Source organism: Pogona vitticeps, chromosome 5 (assembly GCF_051106095.1).
Source record: "Pogona vitticeps strain Pit_001003342236 chromosome 5, PviZW2.1, whole genome shotgun sequence".
In the NCBI taxonomy this organism is placed as follows: Eukaryota; Metazoa; Chordata; class Lepidosauria; order Squamata; family Agamidae; genus Pogona; species Pogona vitticeps.
The window spans coordinates 33,991,637-34,005,178 of record NC_135787.1 but is presented as its reverse complement, the minus strand read 5'-3'; the positions used below and the strand labels follow the sequence as shown (position 1 = coordinate 34,005,178).

At 47.2% G+C, this 13,542-nt stretch overlaps 1 protein-coding gene across 4 annotated transcripts in view; it reads right to left on the bottom strand.

Annotated features, from left to right (window-relative positions):
• Positions 1-5,884, bottom strand: part of JADE1 (jade family PHD finger 1) — a 74,946-nt gene extending 69,062 nt beyond the window's left edge. For 2 of the 4 annotated variants that reach the window (XM_020781528.3, XM_078376711.1), the window contains exon 1: positions 5,471-5,884. The gene's annotated coding sequence lies outside the window, so the exon portion shown is untranslated. The remainder of the gene's footprint in view (positions 1-5,470) is intronic. The other 2 variants (XM_020781527.3, XM_020781529.3) reach the window with 1 other exon arrangement.
• Positions 5,885-13,542: the final 7,658 nt, after the last annotated feature.

Here is a 13,542-nt window from a genome sequence, read left to right as displayed (position 1 = left end):
TTTTCTTCAAAATGGCCCATGAAGGGAGTGGTATCAGCTATATCAAGACCTAATTAGTGTGCCTCTGCCAGGGATCATTTCAGGTTTTTTGTGTGTGATAAAAAATGCACCATCTACTTCTGGGCTGCTTTTAAATGAAACATATATAAGGCCAATGAGTAATGTATGCACAGGTGCTCTTCAGTTACACCCCTGTGACTTCGGCAGACCTTCTCCCAACTTTGCACTACTAGAGCATAAAATGCATCTATTAAAAAGATAATTCCTCATTAATCTGACCCTTTGTAGTTACTTAAACTATCATGAAGGAGACAGGCAACTTACCCTGGTTTTAAAAGCTGTCCAGGATTCTGGCAGTGATGAATCAAACCATGAGAGTCTAGCTTAATCTAACTCCCACTCATGAGATTTATTTGGTGACTTAACTGAGAAGGAGCTGTCACCTGAATCCACTTCAACAGGAAACAGCGGTGGGCAGTAAGAGGGTGCTGAATTTTGCACTATAACAATTCTGCATCCTGGGAATGAAACCAGAGATGCCAGAAGGGAAAACTGCAGCTGTGAGGGAAAGAGGTTTTTATTTTAAACATATGTTTTAATAACTCAGAAGAGCTAGACTGGAATCTGCAGCTGGAGGGAGAATCTTGTCACTAAAATGTATACCTCTTGCTGTGCAGCATAATATCCCACAGAGTGGAAGATCTTCCAGGAATAGCCCATGTTTCAATAGACATAACTATGAAATGAACAAAAGGCATACAATTCTGGGCAGCCTATTTTAGAGAAAGTGAAATTTTTCAAAAGATACAGGGACAAAGTCAATTTGCAGTTGTGCTAAGAAAAGGCTAAGCCATTACAATACCTGGTCACACATTCTATTGCACATTAATGAGCACTTAGCCAATGGACTGGAGCAGGTAGGTCTCTGTTCTACCTTGTGCCCATGACTTTCTATTATGAAAAACAGTGAAAAATCTATTCCATTCCAAGTTGTATCTAGAGTGCATCCCTAAGCATTGAATGAATAAATCCCAAAAACTCAAAATACAGGCTTGTTTTCCAGGAATTATTTATACTGCAATTTACACTACTGATGGTAACAATGAAAAAGATTTCAATACACACACACACAAAAGTCACTGCTAAACAACGAAGATAACAAAGATTCAAATACAGTGGGGTCTTGACTTGAGAACTTAATCCGTATTGGAAGGCGGTTCTCAAGTCAAAAAGTTCTCAGGTCAAATCTGCATTTCCCATAGGAATGCATTGAGATGGAGGGAGCGAAGTTTAACTACTTCACTTTTGTCAGCTGGTTATAGAGTTGCAAACTTTACTCATTCCTGGTAGGCATCCCAAAATGATTCACAACTCCTTTTTATTTTCACCTTAAAATAAACTGCCTATAAACCATTAACAACCAGACTCATATAGGTGTTTTCCTCCACATTCATGTATGACAAAGGCTCCAAGAAATCCTAAATGGCTAACCTTGCAAATGTTGTATAGTTCCACAACATCTATTATCTTAAAGCCCAGCGACTGATCTCTAGCACCAGTTCAGGTTTTTTTAAAATTCCATTTTTGAAGGAGATGAGAAATTTAACTTTCAAGTTTGTGGGGGTTTTCTCCAACTTTTTTTCTCGTTTATTAGGAGGTATCCCCACGAGGAACCTTTTATTTATTTATTTTAAAGTCATTTTCGAAGTCAGCCGTTCTTTTAAAAGCCATCTCTGTTGATCAGCTCCGCTACAACGGGTCTGTCCCCACGTTCGCGAGCCTGCTAAGGTGGCGGCTGCTCAGCAGGCACCACCGTCCTGCCTCCCGCCCCCCATACATACATACACTTGCCCACCCGTTCTTCTCAATCGACACAAGGAAAACAAGCCAATTTGCCGGCCGCCTCGGCAATCTGGTCGCCCGGGGAGAGCAGACTCCGAAGGGCAGCAGCAGCAGGCATTTTGGCGAGGGGGGGAGGGGTGCGGCAGAGTAAGGCGAGAAAAACCAATGGCCGAGTAACACTTATTTCCCCATACAGAGCAGGGCCGGCGTGGAGAGAAAGGGGCAAGGAAGCCACGTTCCTGTGCTCTCGGCCCGATCCGAGCCGCCGCATCGCCTCTCCATTTGAAACTGACCAGCCCTCCTCCTCCTCCTCCTCGTTCGCCGCATCCTCCCGTCTCCCTCCTTCCGCTCCGCCTTCCCTCGCCGGCTTCACCAATCGGCTCAGCCCTGGCTGCAAATCAAACTTGGTGCTCCCGGCTCCGCTCCCGAGCTCTCTCCCAAATCCACCTCTCTCGTCACTCAAAAGGGGGGGGGCTTTACAGCACTCCTCGCTGCTGGCTTCCCTCCCTCTGATCTCCATGTTGTAATGTCTGGGGAGGGGAAAGCAGACAGGCGGGGGGGGGAGAGAGAGAGAGAGAGAGAAGGAGGGAGGGGGGGGAAGGTGGAGTGTGGATCGAGCGCGGCACCAGCCAGCCTTGGAGGAAACGGCTTGCCCTCTCCCATCCCCGCCTCTTTCTCTCTTCTTCTTCCCCCCCCCCCGGCCGGTTCTCCTCCCACTCCTCGATAGTTCTGGAAACTGTATCACCTCTCGTCACAGGAAACCATCCAGCAGGCGGTAGCAAACAAACAAACGCCCTCTGGCCCCCACCCGCCGGAGAGGAGACGGCGAGGGGGAAACACACCAATGTGGATGGAGGTGGTTGGTGCGAACGCACACAATACCGATCCCCGCCACAAAGGATGCTGAAGAGGGAGGGAAAAGAGGGGTGGTGGTGGTGGTGGTGGGGATTCCAGACGAAAAACGCTCCGGCTACGGCATCTGGCCAAAAAATAAAAAAAAGACTTGAGGATGGGAAGTCACAAAACCTAAGGCGATGGGAAGGCCGGGAAACACACACACACAGAGGCGGCCTTGTCTAATTTCACCAAAGGGCTTGATCTCGGCTGGCAACTCTCCACGCCTCCGCTAAAGGCTGGAGGGGGTGGGTGGGCAGAAGACGGACCTTTAGGTGGCAACGATTTTGAAAACATCGCCACCAACCTCCTTCCCCCTCTCCTCGTGCGGAGACTGGAAATCGACCCTGACTTCCGTCCGTGAGGAACTAGACCCCGGGATATACTTTGCAGCCTCCTTTCATTGTCCTCTTTCACGCCTCTGCGATATTCAGCAACGCCAATTCGCACCATCGGGGCGTTTTTAAGCGGGTTATCCGACTGCGCCTTCTGACGTTTCTCGTATGAATGTATTGCATAATCGGCCGCGCCTGCCTGCGCCCGTAGGCTTTGGCCGGGTTAGCGGAGGAGGCAACGGCGGGGTTGCCCAACCGGCAGCCGGCATCGCCTCTGCTGCGAAAGTATCGGCACCAGCCCTTACTCCTCGAAAGCAGCCGGCACCTCTCTCTGCCGCTAGCGGCGATGGATACAAAAGAGACCCGAAGGCAGAGCCCTTCTTGTCCCCCCTCCCCCCCCCTCCCCCCCCCCCCAAACTGCTCTCGTCCTCTTCTCGACTGATGGGCGCTTGGAAAAGTTTGCACCCGCCACCTGCGAGCGTTTGCGCTGGCACCACAACCGGGGCAGGGCTTGAAATTGCTCCGTTCGTTGCAAAATTAAGAGGGGGGGGGAGAGGGAGAGACCCAAGAGACCACAGGAAGAATGGAGAAGTTCAAGCGGCTTGTGCTGACGCCGTGCACCTGCCTGCCCTCTCGCCCGGGCGCCTTAGCCGCCAAGCGCCACCGGACGCGAAAGGCCCGCCTCCTGACGCGCGAGAAGGAGAGAGGGAGGGGGCCCGAGGGGAGGGGAGGGGAAGCCAACGCATGTAGCAAATGAGGCTGCTCTGAAGGGATTCGAATCCCAGGGCAACATTCCACATTCCATCCTTTTCCCCGCATTAATCATCCACGCCAGCGGCGGCGGCAGGAGCAGCCTCGTAGAGCGCCTAGAGAATCTGCTGCCACCCAGCAGAAAAGCAGCCCAACAACAAGACCCGCCGCTCCTAACACGCCACACACCCCTTGTTTTTACGATATCCGCACGCTCACACTTCCCTAACACGTGTACTTTCGGGGTCTCACCACTCGGCTTCTCCCGCAGAGGTGATGGGAGGGAACGTTCACTATATTTGACAGTGGCGGTTCCCTCCGGATGGTGGGAAGAGATTTTTATTTTAGGACTCAGGGTGCCTTCTGACAGCGGTTCCACCCTCCCCGGGGCTGCCGCTAACCCCACAATGCTCCGGCTCTGCACTAAGTTTTCACCGTAAGGCTTGCAAAATGCAGACTTTTGCTCAACCGGCCGGTCCGCGCGTTCTGTACAAGAACTGGAAGCCCTCATCGGGGCGTTTTTAGCGGGTTGTCCAACTGCACCTTCTGATCATCGGTTTTATAACGGGTGGGGGGCCAGTATTTACAGTATTTGGCAATCTGTTGGCTTCCACCCTCCTCCCTCCCCTCTCATGCGCCGAAGACCTCCTGCCCTTGAATTAACGCAACGAATCTCCGGGACATGTGGGTGACACGGCAACAGCTCCTCGTTCCCTCGTGGCCCCTCCTCTTCCCCCCCCCCAAAGCTTCCTAGAGATCTCGCGAAGAAGGACCTGGGCTCTGCTATTGCCATCTGTTTCCCAAGTTGTTACAATGCTTTCCCACTTTCCGCGTAGAATCGATTCACCCTCCAGCATGGATGCGCTTTAGGGTAGCCAGCCCCCCACCCACCCCCTCTTTACCGCCTTACCGACAAAGAAAAACTATAGCAAAAGTCTCTGGTTGCCTTACAAAACAGCATGCCGGGCTGGAAGGAAAATACAAATAATAATAATACTAATCCACGACGGAGTTCATTCTTCTAGGCCCTCTAATCCTCTTTCCCCCCCCTTGTTTGCCAAAAGCAAAGTCTGCAGCGGCATAAAAAGCAGCCAACCTTCAACTCCCTCACTCCTCCTCTCCCCAATTCAGATCCGCTCTAAAAAACCTCTCAAAAATAACCTTAATTTTTTTCTCCTCCCTTCGCCCCCACCCCCCCGCCGCGTTCCTCCCCAGCAATGCACAAGTTGCTTATGGGATAGCGAAGCTTGCGCCTAAACTGCCTCCCCCTTTTTTCGCTCCCTATCAAGAAGCAAATCTTTTGGCGCCATATTAATGACGTACTATATTATTTCCACTAGGCAGCGACCTTCGGCATTAAATTGCTCTCGAGCTGCTGCCGCCGCTGCCGCTGTTTCGGGAGAACTCCGAAGCTAAGCAACCAACCGACAGACCCGAAGGGGAAGGGAGGAAAGAGGGAGAGAGGGGGGGGGTGAAAAAAAAAAGAAAGAAACCGCACAGACACACGCGCGTACACCACCCACCGCTACTCGCACCCCCCACACATCAAATATGGCTGTGCAAAAGGCGGCTCGGCTCGTTCTGCGGCGGCGGCGGCGGCGGCGAGGAGGGCGCGAGCGCGTCAGGGGAGCTCGCCCGGGCACAGTTACCTGCTGCTGCTGCTGCTGTTGCTGCCGTGATGGTTGCCAGCGAGGTGGGAGTTTTCTCTCGGCGCGAAGGGGTCCGTGCTGCCTCATGAGTTCAGACGAGCCCCGGAGAGTGGGAGCAGATTGTGGCTCCCTTCGCGCGCGCACACACACAGACACACACACACTCGCACGAACACACAGACTCTCTCTCGCACATATACAGAGAGCGAGCGAGCCAGACTCTCTCGTTCGTTCTGACTGACGTTTTTACTTGTTATGGAGGAAGGACTCTGTGAATCAAACTCATTTCTGGGTCACTGCTACCACAGGGGGGAGCTACTTTAATCCCCTGCCAAAACTAGAAGCGGGTGTGCGGGGGGGGGGGAGGTGGAAGAGGAGAGAGAAACAGGGTGGAGAGGAGGAGGAGGAGGAGGAGGGAAGGGAAGAGAGAGCGAGAGCGCGACTGCTGCACTTGGAAACTGTCTGTTTTAACTCTTTGCAGGCCCGCTGAGCAGAAGATGTCATGCTCCATTTACACTGCCGGGGGTGGGTGCGGAGGGGAGAGGAGGAGGAGGCTCGCTCTGTTCCGGAGATTTTGCACCGAGGGATCTGCCTTCCTTGGAAAGGAAGGATAATTTCACGCAAGGGAACGGTAGCCAAGGGATTTGGGTCACGCATTTTCCCAAATTGTCAACGGCTTGAAAGGAGAAGTCCTGCTGGCTGCCACCTGGGCAGGCTCGCGCGCTAAGCCGGCTCGGGCAAGGACGCGCCATTGCCGGGCGACAGGCAGACAAATGCACACGTACGCACATGCCCATCTTGACTGGGATGGCGAAGGAGGGGGCGACACGCCAAAGTAGTAATGGAGAATCCAGAGGCAAATCTGTGGGAGACATGTCGTTCTGTCCTTCGGGTGGGCTGTAAAACCAGAAGGGGACTTCAAAACATTTGAATGGAGAAATTCTGCATACGGGGAAAGGGACGCAGTTCTACTTACTCAGCCCGATAGCCTATAATTTCATAATTATTTATATTGATATGGTTGCTTTGCTTTTTCTTTATGCTGAGTGATGCCTGTCAGTCCAAGGTGAGGAATCAATGGTACGGAGCAAGATCAGACACTGAAAACCCGAGGTGGTTTTGCATTTAAGTGCCCGACCCGGATCCACAGGAAAAGTGCCCCTGTGACTGCATAACCAGCATTTTCAGAGGACATGAAAATACATACAGTATTTGAGTCTCTCTTGGATTAGAGGAGGGGGATAAATAGGTTTTGATTCCAGGGCAGACTATGGCAGAATGAGCACCATTTTTAGAAGACATGTACATTCTGGTCAGTTACAAATTAGAAATAAATAAATAAACACACACATACACAAGTAAGATACAACAAACATGTGCACATTTCTTTCCCCAGAGCACTGTAAAATTGTATCCATTTTCCAGAGGAGGAACTGAGGCTGCAAAGTTGCAGTACATACTGGTGCTCAGTATTCAGATGGAAACATGCCGGTTCAAGCACTCTGCGCTAAGTGCACTAAGGAGTGAACATGAGATGTTTGGGGGAGGGAATGTTTGCGCACTCCTGAAGTGATTCTCTTACCATTGGCCATGCTCGCCACAGTTTCTGAGGTCCGAAACATCTGATGAGGCAATCTAGGCCTATCTGTTCTCCTTTCTATTTTCTCTGAGACAGACACAGAATGATGGGGGGAGGGATTGCCCAAGATAGAGGCATGAAATCTCAGTAAACTAGGGCCATGCCATAGCCCCAAAACAGAAAATCTTCCAAAGGGATGTTCCATCTATAGCAGACCTGGGCAAAGTGCAGCCCGAGGGCCATATACGGCCCGCGAGCCGCTCCTGTCCAGCCCATGGACAGTTTTGAACATCAAAATGCAGCAGCCAGACTCCTAAGTGGAGCGTGAAGATACCATCACATTTCTCCTATTCTGGCCGCACTGCACTGGCTGCCCATTCGGTTCCGCGTTGTCTTCAAAGTTCTGACGCTTACGTTTAAAGCCCTAAATGGTTTAGGGCCTCAATACTTGGCGGAACGCTTACTCCCACCCAGTTCTACCCGTGTCACCCGTGCGAGTCAGGAGGTGAGGCTGAGGAGCCTGACACCGAGGGAGGCCCGGAAGGAAAAAACAAGAAACCGGGCCTTCTCGGCGGTGACTCCTCGCCTCTGGAACAACTTACCTCCTGAGATTCGCGCTGCTCCCTCGCTGGGTATTTTTAAGAAACAACTGAAAACATGGATGTTCAGGCAGGCCTTCCCCCTTTCCAGCTAATACCTAATTATTCTTTTTTCCTTCTATTATAATATACCCTGTTCTTGCCATCTTTGGGAAAAAAATATTTTATCTTTTATTTATGCAAATTATGTTATGTGATATATGTTATATGTTTAATTTTTATAGTGTGTGTTGTAAGCCGCTTAGAGTGGTCACAGTTGACTAGATAGGCGGGGTATAAATGAAATAAATAAATAAATAAATTTATAGCTTTTTGTCTAAAGTTGATCAGTTGCTTATCTTTAACATACTGCCAAAAACTCTTTAGTATTTGTGATGATTAACAAGTTTAAAATAAAAACAATCATAACATCACTGTTTCATTTTATTTTTAAGTAAAGTTGGTTTGCCCCCGAACACAGCTCAGATTTTTCATATGGCCCCCTTATAGAAATTAATTGCCCAACCGTGATCTATAGCCATGTTTTTTATTTGACCACATAAAATAGTTAGGCTTGTCATAAGCCATATACTTGGTCAGAGCTATAACTAGTCATTTGGTGGCCAGGGCTTCACTGCCCTAGGCCATGTAAGATCATCATTGGCATATGCAGGGAGAGAATCGAGGAATGGAGAGAAACACCTCTGGATTCACAAGCAATAGCCATATGTTGAGACCACATGTTTAATGTTTCCTTCTGCCCAGGAAGGAGCAGCTGGCGGTGGTACACATAATCAAGGTATGTGGATATTTGTCTTTCCAGCAGCAAACAGCAATATGCACATTTACATCCTTCCATCAGCAAATTTTTGCATCTTCTGAATTTTGGCACATGGGTCACAGCCCTAGTCACCCTGGCATAGTTACAGCTCTGTGCCTTGTGTACTTCTAGACAGAAAGATTCTAGCACTACCAGTCAAAATGCATTGTGCACTTATCCTATCATTCGTTTCTTAAGTGATTAGGGGTGTGAGTGGTAAGACAAAAAATGTGATAGGAAAATATGACAGGATACAAGTGTGAGACAATGTAGTGTGGATGCCCACCTTGCCCACCCTAAAATATTCTGTATTTGAGAAAGAGAAACTTCATAATAAAGATCTCATTTGGAAGTACCATTGGTTATCTTGCCAGATCCTGGCTCCCCTGGGGATAAAACGACAGCACTTACAAAAATTAAGGTAGTCATGTTGGTCCATAAGAACAGAACCAAAATCTATGGTCTTATCATACCATTCTTGGAGTCAATCAAAATTCCTTCATAATGTGCTATATCTGAGCTCTCCAGAATTTTTCACCAAGCTAGGTGGTAAAAATATGGAGGGGGAAAACATGGAGGTCCAAACATTTCTTCAGTAATTTAAGCCATGGTTAAATTCAGGCCTGCAATGGAGGGTGCGGGCTTGATGAATCACTGATAGGTGTGCAGCTCTTAGATGGCATCTAGCAGCTGTGGCATTTCCTGTATTTATTGAGGGATGTGATATGAAGATAGTAACATGGCCGTTTCATTCTCCCATCTGGCTTTGAACAGCTATTATTTTTTAAAAGTTCCACATGGTAGCTTGTAGCCGTAAAAACAACAGAGAGTCCAATGGAAACTTAGAGACAAACATGTTTTATTTAACACAAGCTTTTGTGGCTCATAGGCCACTTAATTAAATCCTTTTTTTCCCCTTTAAGGTTGGGTATGAAAAAGAGAAGACATTCACCATTGAGAGAGCATTCAATATAGGATTATACCACGGAGTGTTTTTCTTTTCTCCATTTTAGTTCTAAAGCTTAGGACTATTAAGGATCCATGCACATAAGAGAATAAGACATGTCTTGCTTATTCAAATCAAAGATCCCTCTAATAAAGCACCCTGACCAGCCAGGTGCTTTGGGGCAGGGTCATGTTTACCAACAGGCAGTTGGTGAAGCAGATTTGGTGTGTCATAAAAGGACAAGAAATGATCAGTCAAATCTCTTCTTATTTTTTATTTTTACTATTGGAAATAGGTAGAAGTGTTCCTGAGATTATGTCCTCCATCTGCTGAAATAACATGTCTTGCTGCTATGAGTGCTGCTGACTTGGAAGGTCTATCTGGATTTATCTAATTTCCTTTAAAAAAATAGAACTACATTCTTTGAATGCAGATTCATTCTACACACTGTAAATATGTGTTTCTCCACTCCTTACCTCTCTGTCCTCAGTCTTTTGCCTGCATTTCATTGGGTTACTTTATGAAGTTTCAGTATTATGACCCAAGGAGAAAATAACCCCCCTTTTTTTCTCTCACCACCCTGTCTAATTTTATAAATTATGCAATTCACCTCCTTACCTCCCATTTCTTAAGCAAAATAGCCAAATGCCCAAACATTTCAGCTGTTCCTTGTAAGGACCATGTTCAGAGTTTAGGAAGCACAGAAGAATTAATATAATAAATCATAACTACCACAACTGCTTATTTATGGATGGTTCAAGCATACCATTATATTCCTTCTTCTTAAAGTAATTTTCTGAGCTATACATCCAGCCCTTATGAACTTTTACATGGAATGATACTGTGGTGGTTCTATGCATAACTGGGATTAGGTCCAAACTAGTAATTGCATCATTACCTTTTGAGTAATTGGGTTGAACAGTGTGTTTATATCTTAGCCACAAGCAACATCAAGGCTCTTTCACCTGCTCAAAGGGGTATCGCCATTTGAAAAAAGATTTTGTTCTAGCCAATGACATTATTCTGTGGCAGGCCTAATTATAATCGCTTTCTGAAACAAATTCTAAAGAAGAACTCCTGGAAACTGGCTCATATTAAGAAAAGAAACCAGAGTACAAGCTTACCCAATTCTTTTAACTCTGAAAACAAGGGCTTGTCTATATTTGTCCTTGCCCCCTGCTGTCTCTGCCCATTTCCAAGAAAAATATTTCATTTATTATTGTTGTTTTCTGAGTGGTATAGTACATTAGCACTGCCCTAAAAAGAAAAAAATTGTTCTTTGGAGCAGCCAGTGCTAAATGCATTTTACCAGTAATTAGACAGTGTTACTCATAGCACACCTCAAATACCCACACAGAGAAAAGGTGGGGTGATTTATATTATTTTCTTAAACTTCCATTTTCTTTCCAAAGCAACATGAAGTTTTCATTTTAAAAAAATCATTTTCTAAGTGGTGCAGTATATCAGCAATGCCATATAACAGTTAAAAAAAATTAATTCCTCTGCCTTTTTCTGGAGCAGAGGAAATGCTTAATTACCCAATATTGGGAAATTGAAAGAGGAAGGCAAAAACTGACAGCCAGAAGCTTGCTTTGGTTTGTCTCCAGTGATTGCATGCATGGACCAAAACAGAGCAATCCTACCCACACAATAAGTAGAAGCCTCTAATAATGACCCAAAAATGTGCAGGTAGGAACTCTTGGGGGGCGGTTGCTTCGTTCCAGTGATTGTCTTGTAATCACCAGAAAAAGGAGCAATCAGCCCATCCTTGCAGAGGACCAAATAGCAGGACAAATGCCCTTCTGATCCCACCCTAACTCAGCTGTTTCATGTATGACAGATTGGGCGCTCATTGGAAAGGACCAAGAACTAGTTTGTAAGGCAGTGTTCAGGCTGTGTCAGGCATTACTTCCATAGCTAAAGAGGCACTATCTATGCACAGGAGTAAAGTTTGCAGAAGTATATAAATCTTTATAACAGTTGCACAGGGGCAAACAACCCAAACAGGAGTGAGCATATTCAATGGGAGAATGATACTAAATGACTTTTAGGGGTTGGCTGGAATCCTGAACAACAGTACAGTGGAGGAATGATGATGGTGCCTGAAGAGGAACCCAAGAGGATATGATGGTCTCAACCCCTGAAGAAGCCCTCTTGGGGGGGGGGGAATGAGAGATAGAAGGAGACAGAATTGGTGGCCAGGCTAAATAGGGGGGATGGAGTGGAGAAGTATGGGAAACCAGTAGTGGAAGAGAGAACCCAAGCCACTGCTGTCAATGCTGCTGCCATGGGGGTCCATGACAGAACTGATGCAGACCCCTGAAACCTTTGGCCTGAAGGACCAGGCAGAGAAAGAACCTGGGGGGGGGGAGTTCCAGGAACCCTTTGCCTCCTGCCCCACCTGCCCCTCCGCCGCCCCCCCCCCCCCCAGTTGGAGGGGAAAGAGAAGTTGGTGACTGATGTCTTTGCTGGACTGGAGTTAATGTTGAGGGTTTAAAAGAAGAAAATTAAGTCTGAAGTGTCTCTCAGGGTGAACCAAAAAAAAGGGGGGTGTCTCATCAAATCCTCACAGGATCAACCCAAATGCCACAAAAATAATAAACAAACTTCCAAGAACTTTGTGACAAGATGGTTGTTCCTAATAATAGTTAGAGATTACTTTAACTTTTATATGCTCCATGGCCTGTGAAACAGAAGCAGCAGGATCCGGAGAGAGAAAAATGGAATTGAAGGAACGGTACGGTGTGTTTAGTCGTTAAGTCGTGTCCGACTCTTCGTAACCCCATGGACCAGAGCATGCCACGGCCTTCTGTCTTCCACTGCCTCCCACAACGGTATGGTGTAGGTATAACTATTCAAATGCAGTAACAGCATAATCTTAAACATGTTTATTCAGTCTGGGATTATAGGCAATAGGCAATTGTAAACTTAATGCTTGAGATTGCAGCATAGCTGTAATATAAAAAGGTAAAGGTTCCCCTTGACAATTTTTGTCCAGTCGTGTTCGACTCTAGGGGGCGGTGCTCATCCCCGTTTCCAAGCCATAGAGCCAGCGTTTTGTCCGAAGACAATCTTCCATGGTCACATGGCCAGTGCGACTTAGACATGGAACACTGTTACCTTCCCACCCAGGTGGTCCCTATTTATCTACTTGCATTTGCATGCTTTCGAACCGCTAGGTTGGCGGGAGCTGGAACAAGCGACGGGCGCTCACTCCGTCGCGTGGATTCGATCTTACGACTGCTTGGTCTTCTGACCCTGCAGCACAGGCTTCTGCGGTTTAGCCCGCAGCGCCACCATGTCCCTTATAGCTACTTACCCTTTAATTAGGAAACAGTAGTAGAGGACTAACAAACAGCTATTTGTTAGGGGGAATTTGATCTTAAAGCAACAATAGTGCATACTACTTCAGAGGTACATATGCTCTGAAGATCTGACAGGACCCAACAGGGCTGCACCAAATCCTAACAAACTGAAGGGTGGAAGGAAGGAAGGAAGTCCATTATCAATTTTCTAAACATGAAAGAAAATGTGTACTGCTTATATTCCACCCCATAGCACTTAAAGCACTCTCTGAGTTATTTACAATTAAATTATGCAGGCTACACATTGTGTCCCCCGTCCCCCGTGAGCTGGCTACTCAATTTATCAACCTCAGAAGGATGGAAGGCCGAGTCAATCTCGAGCCAGCTACCTCTGCCCATTGGGATGGAACTCAGGTTGTGAGCAGGAAGTCATTACTGCAGTACTGCACTGTGCCACAAAAAAAGAAAAGAAAGGGGAAAATGTGGAAAAGGTTCTGAGACAGCTTTCCAGGGGCTTCAAGAAAAGGCAATTCAATTGAATGTGGATCAGGGAGAAGGAAAGGGAGGGTGGAGGTCTAAAAAGGTCTAGCAGGCTACAAAGATGACCAAGGAAGGGCTGCATGATTCCAACCCCTGTACTATATGAAAATAGCCCAGATATGAGCTCTGCTATTAAAAACTCTAATCTGATACAAGGCAAATTTTAGCTAGGACAGATGAACACCCCAAAAATACTGGGGTGAGATACCCCCCCCCGAGTCAATGAGCTGTCTTTGAGCCAAGCCCTTCTGTTAGAGCAAACTGTTGTGAAGTGGCATAGTTACATTCCTGGTCAAAAAGTTGG